This window comes from Podarcis liolepis, assembly GCF_965112155.1.
Source record: "Podarcis liolepis genome assembly, chromosome: 1".
Classification (NCBI taxonomy): Eukaryota; Metazoa; Chordata; class Lepidosauria; order Squamata; family Lacertidae; genus Podarcis; species Podarcis liolepis.
In genome coordinates this window covers 135253133-135267210 of record NC_139554.1, presented here as the reverse complement: position 1 = coordinate 135267210, position 14078 = coordinate 135253133, and positions in this window count along the sequence as shown.

Below are 14078 nucleotides of genomic sequence, written 5' to 3'. Positions count from 1 at the left end.
CCCATGGACTGCAAGAAGATCCAACCTTTCCATTCTTAAGGAAATCAGCCCTGAGTGCTCACTGGAAGGACAGATCCTGAAGCTGAGGCTCCAATACTTTGGCCACTTCATGAGAAGAGAAGACTCCCTGGAAAAGATCCTGATGTTGGGAAAGATGGAGGGCACAAGAAGAAGGGGATGACAGAGGACGAGATGGTTGGACAGTGTTCTTGAAGCTACAAACATGAGTCTGACCAAACTGCGGGAGGCAGTGGAAGACAGGAGAGCCTGGCGTGCTCTGGTCCATGGGGTCACGAAGAGTCAGACACAACTAAACGACTAAACGACAACAGGCTAACATCTGTTAATTGGCTGTAGTTCGACAATATCCTTTTTGAGGTAAGGCAACCAGAACTTTACACAGTATTCCAAGTGCGGTTACATCATAGATTTCTCTAATGATATTATTATTATTAAATATATTCTTAACCAACAAGGGCAGAACCTCATTTCACTGTCTACTGTGGGGGATTTGTATCTTTCTGCCTCTTGGCAACTGAAGGTTCATTATTTCTCATCTGCACTTTCATAATTCTCACCCAAATGGCATTATAAACAAAGAGCGTCTTGTCAAGGCTTCACTCTGATGACTTTAAACTGTTCAAGATAAGCTTTTGGCAGTTCTGTATCCGGCTCGCTTGTTGCAAGCTGAAACATGCTGCTTTTGTGTAAGAATGCATTTGTTTTTCAGTGCTTCAGGGTCACAATAAATGAAGCAGTTCAGCTGACTGCCCAAGAAAACAAAATTAAAAGTCTGCAAGTGTATTTTTTTCTGGCACTTTTATGTTTACTCCAAACCATGGGATCTTGAGAGCAGCCAGATGTGCCACGAGCAGGCCTGGCCCTGCCTTTACTCAAAGGGAGCGTCAGGTGCTGGGTGGGCAGGGACAGCAGCTGCCCTCTGGCTGTTCCTCCTAAGCCCCAGGGCTGCCACACCCCACTGTAAGAAGAGTTGCAGGGCTTTCTCTGCTACGTGGCCAAACAGTCCTGGATAACCCCTGTATGAGCCTGCTGCCTCAGGTACAAGGGGGACACCTGCCCATCAGCAGAGCTGAAGTGAGATCCAGCTGCCAGCCCTGGTGCCTCCGTAGGTGGAGAGGGGGAAGGGGCTCCGTGTTGTCTTTTGCCTCAGGCAGAAGCATGTCACTTTTCATGGACTATTGATAAATCAATCCCACTTTGAGAAAATGATGTGATGGGATATCCCAAATTCCCCTTGAATATTTGCCTTTTTGCCGTTTCCTGGCGGCCCTGATCAGCACCACCCAGAAGTGACATGGCAACAGAGACTTCCTCCTGTGTTCTGGTGCAGCGGATTGCCAAGCAGAGGTCGGGCCTCCTTAAGAAATTGCCAGAGGTTTCTTCAGGAGGCATGATGACCCTTTCATTGTGCAGCTGTTGTTCGCCCAGAGCAAATCTCCTTAAGAAGAAAGGAAGTAACCAAACTGCACAGCAGCAACACACTGCCTCAGCCTTTCTACTGCAAATAAGGGGAGAAATGTGAATTTGGTGATGTTTTATTATTTGTAATTATTTATTATTCCCAAATGGGGTGGGGGTCTCATTTTTTGTAAACAGTTTGTTGTTTTTTGCTAAACCACTTAGCGATTTATTTATTTTTACAATCAAGCAGTAGATATCCTGTCATGATGTAATGGCGTAGCATGCATGTGCCAGCACCCACAGTTTGGGGCCCAAGTCAGCACCACTGACCCCATCCCAGCCTCACTGCTGCCCTGTCCTAGACCCACAGCATCCCATTAAGTGATAGTGATACTGCTGCTTGCAGTCCAGCCTCTCAGTGGCTCCCTGCCAGCCACTCCTAGTGATATCTAAATAGAACTGCCATAGCTGGTCACATGTTATCTGAAATAAAGCAAGAACCAGGTTGCTTTGCAGATGTCAAATACCACTTCTATCTGTTAAAGAAGCTTCTGGTACTTCTGCTATGTGAAGGTCAGTCTGCCAGTGCCCAGGAGAACTTAACCAGAAGCCTCCTTCTACTCCCACAAAATTTGCCTGACAGGATCATCAGTTTCAGCTAGGCTGAAAGAAGGAGAGTTTGAATAGTTACAGTGCAGCAAAAGGAAACTTTCTTGGACTGCCATCATCCTGGGGGCTCAGCCAGTTAAAAATATCCCTGTGTGCATTGACCACAAGATTTGGTTCAGACCCCAATTTTGCCTTGGTAACTGTGACTCAACTTGGACCAGTGAGGAGGCTGGTTCTGCTCAGGAGTCTGACTCCAAACCCTTCTCCCCACCCTCAATCACTATTTGGAAATCAAAACTTGTTTTCTCTTTTGACGGAAGTGAATGAAATTTGCAGGCATAATAACCCTTTCAGAATGGTCGAAGCCTGCCACATTACAGGCAAATAAGTCAAAGAACTTTTGTGCTGGACATCTCTAAAATACGCCCCCCACCCACCCCAAGGAACAGTCTCTAACTTGTTACATTTTTGGCCAGAAATAGGTGAAATTTGTGGGCAAGGTCTCTTCTTAGGGCATGAATATTGGGCAACTTTGGATTTGGGCTACACTGCTTACTTTCTACCACATAGCTTTTGAGCTCTTGAGGAACTGCAGTGTTTTTAGAGGAAGGGTTTCTATCTGAACAAGCCAGACAAATTTAGCATTCAAAAGTACCCAGTTTACTATGTGTGGAAGAGGACATGGCTGGTTGGAACCCTGAATGAGAGCATTCCTCCCCATAATAAGCCGGGCACTTTTGAATGCCACAACCAGCTTCCTTCTGGCTCTCTCCTCTTCTGTGGGGATTCTTCTGTACTTAAACCCCATCTAGCAGAACCATAAACTGATGAATGGACGAAGGCGAATGTGACAAGCTGTGATTATAGTCATTGTGCATTTCAGACATTATTGGTTCTTTTGGCAGGGGAATTAAATGCAGTATTGCCTGCAGATTTCAGTACAGCCTCCACCTATGATTAAACTAAATTTGTCTGGCCTCTTCAGATAGGACCCCCTTTGTCTAAAAATACTACTGTGGCTTCCAACTTAATTGCTTTGATGCGTTCAATACATATGGTGCAAAAATAAAATAATGTAGCTTATTTTCAATGCCTACTTGATGTAAAATAAGCAGTGTGGCCCCAATCCAAAGTATGATGCAGCCTGATCCTGAGTGTTTACTCAGAGTTCACCCCCACTGTTTTCAACAAAACGTATAGACCAATCTTATGAATGCTTACTTGGAATTCCATTTAGCTTGCTGCTGACTCTAAAGCACTTTCTTCCTAGGGAATAAATCCTGTGCATTCAGTGGAACTTGCTTCTGAGTAAACATGCTTAGGATCAAGTAGCACCGCTTGGCATTGCCAGGTTTGGCACCTACTTTGGGCAGCTTGGCCCATGAAAGCCCCCATAATTGTCTGGTGAGGTGATGGCAATGGTGATGGAGAGATGTTTAGCTGATGATGGAGAGGAGAGGCATGCCTGAATTAGGAGAATGCCCCAGATACCGCTTTGAGTGTTGGGATGAGCTTTCATCTTACACAAGAGTCACTAGGGCAGGTGATTGCTTATACAGTTGGGTTAAGAACTTGGGTTAAGAACTTAATTCGTTCTGGAGGTCCGTTCTTAACCTGAAACTGTTCTTAACCTGAAGCACCACTTTAGCTAATGGGGCCTCCTGCTGTTCTCATCCTGAAGCAAAGTTCTTAACCCGAGGTACTATTTCTGGGTTAGCGGAGTCTGTAACCTGAAGCGTCTGTAACCTGAGGTACCACTGTATTGCCTCCAACCTGACCTGTGAGGATTATCCCAGTCCCTTCTACCATTACAAGGATTCCTAGAATATGTCCTCAGCTGTCATGGGGTTTAGTGGTGTCAGGACATCTTGGCCCTATTGCAAATAAAAGCCAAAATGGCAATGCAGGCTGGAGTCTTCAGTGATCCTGGGCCTGAGCACTGCTGAATTTTGGGGGTTGGCTGCAAGGACTGCAGCCTCCACTGCTTTTCAGTCCTGTTTAAATCAATAGAACAGCTAACAGATCCTGATTATTTCAACAGGCCTTTGGTGTGATCCCTTTTTCCAAATTAGGACCTGTTTGGTTGTTTTCCTCCTATCAAAAGCATGCTTTTGACATTCATAAATAAGAGCACTTAGCCCATTTATGATAGGCAGATGCATCCTTTCCAGGTGTTTTCTCCTTGTGTGATTACAATGTGGTGGGCACCATTTATGATGCATGTACTTAGCTCTGATAACGTGCAATGTTTACTCAGCAAAATTTGCGGGCGGGAGAGGTGGACAGATAAGGATCACAGCTGAACAGGCCTTTGCACGATGGACTTCAGGCACATGTGCATCACTTATACATGTGCCCAGTTCATGGAGGTGAGGCAGCCAAATATAGGTCTGCTGTCCCAAATGGATTATATACTATAGACAGGGGTGGTCCACCCATGAGGCAAGGTGAAGCCATTTGCTTCGGGCAGCAGATCCAGGGGCACCCTGCCCCCCTCCCACTGTTGTGCTGCTGCCAGCCCTGCTGGGGCTCCACCTGGGGCTCCACCACAGCACCATTGCCCTCAGTGCTGCCCCTGCGCCCTCGCTGCTGCATTGTGGTGGCGCTGCAGCTGCAGACAAGGGTGAAGTTGCCATGGCTGGTGGAAGCAGAGGCAGGATGTCACAATGGTGAGGGCAGCGCAGGGGGGGCAGTGGGCACGTGTCAGGGCATTTTGCCTACAGTGGCAACAAGTCTCAGGCTGGCACTGAGTACAGTATAAAGCTACACTGTTATGTGACTAGACCTAAAAATTCCTCTGGCGTTTTAAAGGTAGCTTATTGCAGCACAAACTTTTATAAGCATGAAGTGGATGGCAGGGGAGGATATTACATACAATAAGCTTGTTAGTGCTTAAGTTGCCTTGGGATGCTTCTGATTTTAATATCTTTTCTCACATATGAGTTTATTACCTTCTCAAAGCATTAGAGACACAGAGTTAAGTAAGGGTTATACCGTATATTAAAACCCAAGTATGTAGAAGATCAGAACTGTGTTTACTTATGGAAAGGAAATCTGAAAATGCAGTCATATCATGGTTAACAAAAACTGTACTGTTTCAATCTCAAAGCGGATGGTTGTAAAGTTCTAGTAAAATACTAATAATTAAAACCCAATTAATGTTGGGTTCCATAGCATTATCCTTTTCTTACAAGTGCAATCCCTTCTAGTACAAACTCGACAGCTCTGGCAGATCTCTAACGAGATTTCAACACCTTTCATTTGCCTTTAGTATTACTGCCTAATGAATCCTGTAAAACTAAAGGATGTGTCTTGCTCAGTGTTAGAAACTGGGATAGGAAATCAAGGATCCATGTGGCTCCTGGGACCCAGGTTGTGGGCAACAAAACAAAATGTCTAGGTGCCTTTTGTTGTTGTTGTTGCTGCTACCGCGCTACCATACCAGGTGATTTGCATGGCAGCACAGCAACACTTATTTATTTATTTGCTGTTGCAGGGCTTTCTGATGACCGATGATGAACTCATGAGGGAATGAGAGGGACATGACTACATGGCCACAGATCATTTTTCAAGGATTTCCTCCCCACATTGTGCTGAGTGACAGCTGGCACCTTTTCAGTCAATCAGGTCACAGATAACATTTACCAGGTAATCTTTAGGGAAGTTGAGGGGGCATGGCTGACATCTTGGGGGATCTGAGGAGAAGGTAGATGTCTCCTGGAGCAGGAGAAGATGCTAATCACTGGTGGAAATTGCCAGCGGGATTTCTCAGTCTTCCTGCCAGAAAAAAAATCTATCCCGTGCTTGTGTATTTGGGAAGTTACCTGGGAGGACATGTCCAAATATTCAGGTGAAATTAAGGACAAGAGACTCAGGATTTTTCTCCACACCAAGTAACTTTAAACTTCACCTCTTCCCAAGTTTCAAGAGCATTTCTAGCTACCTCAGTAAACTGCGGAGGCAAAGTGGGCTCTTCTCAGCCACCTCAGCAGTCATGCCTTGCTCTGAGGAAGACCCTCCTCGGTTCTTCCTAGAGTAAGGAAGGGATTAGGAGGTGATGAAAGAGGAAAGCCAATACTTCCAGCTCTAATGAAATAATTTGTTCTGGGACAATATATGATTAATATGTAGAGGTTCTTCTGACTCAGAGGATGACCAGCTGATGACCAGAAGATGACCAACTGCAAAGATCATTCCAAGAAATGGGAAGAGTTATCATTTGGCACTTGTGAGCTTCAGCATACATGGCTGAATGGTAAACTCTGTGGGTTTCCTCATGAGCTTTCATTAGGCTGCCAGCTTACGGTAAACACAGCTGAACTTTGCGAGGGGAGGGAGGGGAATGCTACTGAAATGCTACTTCATTAATTTGCTCCCCTGAGATTATTCTTTTGCCTTACTTTGTTCCTGTCTGACTCAGGGTGGTTCCAGATGACAACAACAAAAGCATGTTTGTGCTTTATTAATGTTCTGCAAGTACAAGGCTGAGTCACTTGTAATTGCATAATATCTAGTCCCCCTGCAATGAATCGCTTACTTCCGAAGACATAACTATAATGCTGCTTCCTGAAGAAATGAAAAGCTGTTTTTATTTCACAGAATGTGCAGATCAGTGCTTGAATAAGACTGTGCACACTATATGACGCTCAACACCTTGGGATTTTCCTTAAAGAAGCTCAACAATTTTGGGGTATTCCTAAGAAAAGCTCAGCAACTTTGGGGGTGTCTGGATTTTTACTTCTTAAAATATGGCAACCCTAATATTTCCCTCTTCATTCCTACCAGAGAGTCAAGCTACAGTTTCAATATTAAAAATGAAAAAGTGTCAAATGGACAATCAATTTCATTTTCTTTGCTTTGAAACCAAAGAGATGGTTGGCCAGACCACACCTTGGTGGAATCTAAAAGGTAAAGGGACCCCTGACCATTAGGTCCAGTCGTGACCGACTCTGGGGTTGCAGCTCTCATCTCGCTTTATTGGCTGAGGGAGCCGGCATACAGCTTCCAGGTCATGTGGCCAGCAGGACTAAGCCGCTTCTGGCAAACCAGAGCAGCGCACAGAAACGCCGTTTACCTTCCCGCCGGAGCGGTACCTATTTATCTACTTGCACTTTGACATGCTTTCGAACTGCTAGGTTGGCAGGAGGAGGGACCGACCAGCGGGAGCTCACCCCATCGCGAGGATTCGAACTGCCGACCTTCTGATCGGCAAATCCTAGGCTCTGTGGCTTAACCCACAATGCTACACACATATAAAAAAAGTTCTGAAAATGCTTTTTTAAAAGTGTTTTTAAAAATACATTGAATTTAACTCTCCATCACCATCTAGCATCACATTGTATATTGAACTAAAAACACACTTAAAATGTTTTATTTGCAGCTGTATAGCTGAGTTCCTGGAGTCCTGTGTCCACTTCTGGGCACTGCAATTTAAGAAGGATGTTGACAAACCAGAAGGTGTATGGAGGAAGGTGACCAAGTTGATCAATGGTCTGGAAACCAAGCCTGATGAGGAACAGTTGAGAAAGTTGGGTATGTTTAGCCTAGGAAAAAGGAAATTATGATATCCATCTTCAGCTATCTAAAGGGTTGTGACATAGAAGATGAAGCAAGCTTATTTTCTCCTGCTCCAGAAGCTGGGCTCTGAATCATGGGCACAGCCGGGGAGGTGCAGGGGGGCAACTGCCCCCCTAAATCAAGTAAATAAATACAGTTAGGTAACTAACAGACCATCTGCAATTCCAGATAATTTGGTTCTGGCCCCCCCAAAACAAAAAGCCTGCCCCCCTAAAATAAATCCTGACTACACCCATGCTCCGAAGCAATAGCTTCAAGCTAGAAGAAAGGAGATTCTGACTAAAAACCAGGAAGAATTTCCTGCTGGTAAGAGCTCTTTGACAGTGGAAAGTCCAAGTGCCTCGTTTTAAGCGAGATGTTCACAATTCCTTTGAAGGTGCTCTGCCTTCGTCCCGGGGTGCCCTGATTCGTGCGGCCTGAGGAGAGGGGTTGTGGAAGTAGCTCCTGTGACTGGGAAGGAGGCATGAGAGCTGCTTTCCTTCCCCACCAACATGGCACCCTTCTTCTCTACTGCAACTCTCATCAGCCCCCGAGAGAGAGGGGCCCACTGTTGGCACGCCTGCCCAGGATGTTCCCACACGGCTGCTGCTGTCATGTGTGCTTTATGGCTGGCATGGCGTGAGCCAGTGAAGGCAAGTCAGCAGCATGGTGCAAGGGGTGTGTGTCCCGATTTGCCCTTCCGAGATGACAGAGGGAACGGACTTCTTAAGGAGGTGGTGGATTCTCCTTCCTTGGAGGTTTTTAAGCAGAGGTTGGCTAGCCATCTGCCATGTGTGATCTAGTTGAGATTCCTGCACTGCAGGGGGTTGGAATGGATGACCCTCGGGGTCCCTTCCAACTCAACAATTCTATGATTCTATGGATAAAATTGCAGCAGATGGACAAAATGTGAACAAAGTGCCACGGAAATAGAATTATATGTAATTGCTCCAAGGAAGAAAAAGTAGTAAGCATGAATGTAAGCAGGGTCAAGCTGGTTTTAAACAGAGCCTGAACTCAAGACAAATAAAAACAGCTCATGTTTGCAGCAGTTATCCCACAGTAGACAGGCGCACGAAGGATAACAGAGCATGCCAATTCCTTTTCTGCCTTCACCTCCAGTAGTAATCCTAAACAGCATTTAATGTATTTTGAAATAATCTTTCTATTCTGAGTTGCTGCAGAAGCCTCAGCTCAGCAATCTCTAGCACAAAAGGATTAATCCAAATAAAGCGATAGCAGCCTTACTATTGTTCCATGATCATAGGTGTACAACTGGCATTTGAAATCTCCTACACAGGGCAATAGATTTCTACTTCTTCATCTATTTCTTAGTGGGATGCAGCATTTTCTCACCTCGCAGCCTAGGTTTTACATGGCCATTGGGCAATGAGGTATTAATCTTTACTTCAGAAAACTGAACCCAAGACTTGCTGGATTAGCAATTCAATATAATGTAAATCAGCAGGTTCAAGTGAAAGGAAGTAGAAAGGCGCTGTCCCTTGGCCTAGAAAAAACAGTTTGCCTCTTATGAGAAGAATACATAGAGATTCTCCCCCCCCCCCTTCTATTTTTACTTCATTTCATGTTGGTGTTTTGAAAATAATAACAACAAAGGTTTGGATCACTGTCAAAGGTATTTCCACAGTGCAGGGAGGGGAACAGAGAAGAAAATACTAGATTAATTTACCTTACTATCTCTGTTGTAGACTAACTGCTATCCCTAAACCTTTAGCCTAAACCACTACATTCACTTTTAAACTAACTCCCAGTTGAGAGTAGGAGAGAGCCAGTCATTTGCAAATGAGAATTACCCTTTGTGCTGTCTGAATGGCTCTTCTCCAGGCTATCACCTCAAATGGAAATTAGCCTGACTTAATTAGCTTTTAACACTTGTGGAATCCCTAGGATTAAAGAGGTGTCTGACACACAGCCTAATACACTTGGGTCATGATTAAATTCTGACACGTATTAGATCCAGGATATTATGGTGTCTAGCACCACAAACTCCTAAAAATATTATCCCTGGGTCAGCTGCACTGGTTCCAGACCCAGTCCATTTGGGGCTGATTGTAAGGGGCTGGTTTTAAGGTTCAAGCTTTTAAGCTTGTGGCCAGGTTACCTGAAAGATCACCTGCTCCTATATGTCCTACGACAATGTTCAGATATTTGTCTGAAGCCCTGTTCTGAGGGCCCTCGCCAAAAGAAGCCAGGCGGGAGAGGGTCTTCTTCAGTGGTAGAACTCTGGTTATGGAAAACCTCCCCAGCAAAGCTTGCCTGGCGAGGTCCTTATGGTCTCTTTGGCAACAGGTAAAGACCAATTTTTCAGTCAGGACTTTTAAGCAACCTGTGTTCTTGTCATCCAAGTACCTCGATTTATTGTTATGGATGCTGTAGATTGTTTCACTACTTTCTCTGCCAGAAATAGCAAGTTTTATGCTTCTTCTTTTTAGATTTTTTATTTTAATTTCTGCAACTCTCCCATACAAGGCGGCCATACAGTTGTGGCAAGCAAGCAAGTAAATAAAATAGTGGTGAAAAGACGCTGCAATATTCTGTCACGGGCCCCAGTTGTAACTGTTGTTGTTTAGTCGTGTCTGACTCTTCGTGACCCCATGGACCAGAGCACGCCAGGCTCTGGCGTGTTCCATGAAGGAGAGTTGTAACTAATACATTGTTAAGGACAACTACTAAAACTAGTGTGGTGACCAGAGAGTTGTCTTAGGCGAGGGAGATTGAATGTCAAATCTCTGCTGAGCCACTGGGTGATCTTGGCAATCATTATCTCTGGCCTCACCTCCCTCACAGGGTTGATCTGGGGATAAGAACATGGGCCATGTACATTGCCTAAGCTTTTTATTAAAAGGGCGTTATAAACATGGAACAAGCAAACCAAATGACAACAGTAACCTACCCACTTCCCCTTGTTTTCCTATCCAGCCAAAGTGGACAATGGCAATAACTGAAGCCTGAAAGACTTGGGGACTGAGAATAAAAATAAACCAACATACTTCTAAAGGATGCACCATAGGATGGTGTTCTCGCCAAATTTAGTTTCTGCTCTGGCCAGAATGCCTTCCTGTACCTGTTATGTAAGGGGGCGTGTGAAGATTAAAGATGCACAAGAGTAAGATTATGTGAATGCTGAGTTTGACAAACTCTCAAAGTCTATAAACAGAAAAGTGAGAACAGAAGGTTCCCCCTGGAGAAAAACAACTAAACATAAATCAGCAATTTCAGAGCAAGTTACTTCTTTCTTTCTTTCTTTCTTTCTCTCTTTCTGTGCAAAACCCCCCCACCAGCCTCAAGTTAGTTTCTTAACAGTTTGATCCTCTGAATGTTCATCTGGTTTCAGAAAGGCAGAGCAAAGAGTGAGAAGATGGAAAGTCTTTAGACAGATAATAGGAGTGGCATGCAAAGAATGTAGCTCATTAGAGGCAGTGCCTTATGAAATATGGGGAGGGGAAAGATCTAGAAAAGGGTTGCTCATTTAAGAATTTCAACTTATCAGCTTAAGGGCACAGCAATGAGATGAGATCATAGAAATTAGTTGTATCCTGATTTTTGACAACATTCATGCAAATTAAGCTTTGTGTGTGCATGGTGACAAAAAGAGAGGAAAGGAACTGTTTCAGGGAAAGCCATAATTGCAAAACAAGCAAGCACTAAACCAGAGCAGGGGTGGCTAAGCTGTGACCCTCCCAAATTGTTGGACTCCATCAGCCTCAGCCACGGATTCACTAGAGTAAGAATGTCAAGTTTCTTGAAATATTAACTGCTTATTAGGTTGGCCGTGTGTCCTACTTTAAATAGGTCAGTCCTCGGCTTGAAGGCATATTTGAAGGCACCGCCTGATCCAAACTCAGTTTACAAATACAAAATGTGCAGAAGGGAGAGCAGGAGGCACTGGTGGAGGAAGGGGGTGTGATGGGTGTGTCCCACCCCAGGTGTCATCCCTGAGGGGGGGGTGACATTGCCCCCGCCCCTTGGGCTGCTTGCCGCTCACTGCAGGCAGTGCCCCCAGGATGCTCGCCCCGGCCCTGTGGCCAGCTAGCCCCGCCCCCGGGTGCACAGCATGTGCGCCACTGCGGGTGCTGGAACAGCCAGCTCCGCCTCTGGCAGGAGGAGCCTTGAAGACACCTGCCAACAGTTGGCACAGCTGCAGAGCAGACTGAGCAAGCACAGAGCTCACCTGATCACAATCTTTCCACTATGGTGAGTCATACTGAATTATTATAATTTATAAATTTGCATATGTTATAAAGTTATGTGTATATAATCATATGTAAACATTCTGCAAATCTGTGTTCTTTTTTTTTTGGCACATGTAAGTGACCACTCTATTGTTGACAACAACAGAAGGCCTTTTCTCTTTAGCCAGTTGACACATTATGCACGCGGGACACACACACACACACACACACACACACACACACACACACACACTTAATGTACATTTCTGTGTACACTCAACAAGGAGCTACAACAAATTGTGTATTATCCACATGGGTGACACACTCACGCTTTACATGTTCAATTTTTTTCATTTAAAACACTTACATTTAAAAATATAATCCATGAAATGCTTTTACACTGATGAATAGAAAATTTTAGACTTCAGTTAATACTCAGAGTTAGTATATTTTGTTTCCCTCTCTCCTGCCATAATGTATTTTTATTTATTATTTACAAATTTATTTAAAGGCTACCTTACTAAGAAATTTGAAAGGCGTCATCTCACCCCTCATGGCCAGACCCCACAGTCACTACACAGAATTGCAGGGAAACCTGTGAAACCATCATCCTCTCCTGCACTTTTTCCAAAGCCAACATTGCCTGGCTTTCAAATACATTAAAAGTTCTGAACTGTCACAGAAGTCAAAGGATTCTGCTGGGGTTTTTTCAGATCAGGTTTCCAGTCAAGCAGTAACGGTGTGACTAGTCTTAGATCTTCCTGGATTACTGTTCAGAGACTTTTGTATTTATATTCCATAGTAGAACTCCTATTGACTTCAGTTGCAATAGTGGCTGTTCAGCATTTGCGCAGTGATCCATGGTGACTGACCTTAAATTCCACCATAAATAATGATCACACAAAGCTGGTATGTTCATTGTGCCCTGTGCCCTGTGAACTGTGAACTGGGAAGACAAAGACTGGCATCAGCCAACTGATTATGTGCCACCAACAAAAGGAATCACTCTCAGGCAGTGAATCAAAGGGGTGGGACATGTCATCAGCCTCTGAAACAACGAAGTAGTCTCAGAAGCTACACACACACTTCTGGTTCCATCTCTAACTGCATTCCTGAGGTGACGTAAGCAGGATTGACTTCACTTTTGGAGTAAACAGAGTTCATCTACTACCATGTTTTCTCCTGATCCTAGTTTACACTGCATGGTGAGAAGATTATGTCTGTCTCCCATATGACCTCGCAATGCATAATAATGTCTTTCTTTATTAAATTCATATCCCATTCTTCCTCCTAAATGAGACCAAGGTGGCTATATGAATAAGGATCATGAAAGATGCTGCAGTAGAAAAAAAGATCTTTGCCCAGCTGTTTGTAAAGAGGTGGGCAGAACACATCACTTTGTATGCTAAGACTTTCCCACAGTCTTCTTTGAATTCCAGCATTAATGCAAAATATAAATATATTTTGTATGTGGGACTTAAGATGGGAGAAGAAACTTGCTGCTCAAATCTGCTTTGCCCCCTTCCTTATCTGTCCCCTCCCCTTATATTTTTGCTGTTGCTGTAACTCTGTTTGTTTGTTTGTTTTTATCCCACACAAATCTGAACTGCATTTCTTGAGCTTTGGATCTCCAGTCATCATTTGTTGTGGAAGCTGGTTGCCAGAAGCCAGAGATATCAATATAATTTAGAATTAGCCCACAGAAAAGTGATATACTATACAGTGGTGCCCCGCAAGACGAAATTAATTCGTTCCGCAAGTTTTGTCGTCTAGCGAATTTTTCGTCTTGCGAATCACGAAATCCCATAGGAATGCATTGAAAATCAATTAATGCGTTCCTATGGTCAAAAAAAGTCCAAACAAAGCCAAATTTGGTACAACAACAGTTTATTAACTGCTCTTTAAAGTCACACATACTGTAAAGAGCAGTTCAAAAATTGAAGGGAAAATAAATTAACTTTATAAACAAAACATGTCTTTGTTTTTAGACAAAGGAAACAAAGTCGCGAGACGTTTTCGTCTTGCGAAGCAAGCCCATAGGGAAATTCGTCTTGCGAGGCAAATCGAAAACGGAAAAACCTTTCGTCTAGCGAGTTTTTTGTCTTGCGAGGCATTCGTCTTGCGAGGTACCACTGTATAGGAGCGTTTCAGGTTAACTTTTCTTCTTTTTCCTCTGCTCTATTTCATTGGAAAAATTGTACTTAAAGGAAGCAAACTGTTTGGCTGAAGCTGTTGTTTGAGAAAACACTGTTTGTAAAGACTGTGTCCAGTTTGATGCACCAGAGTGCTGCTGATACA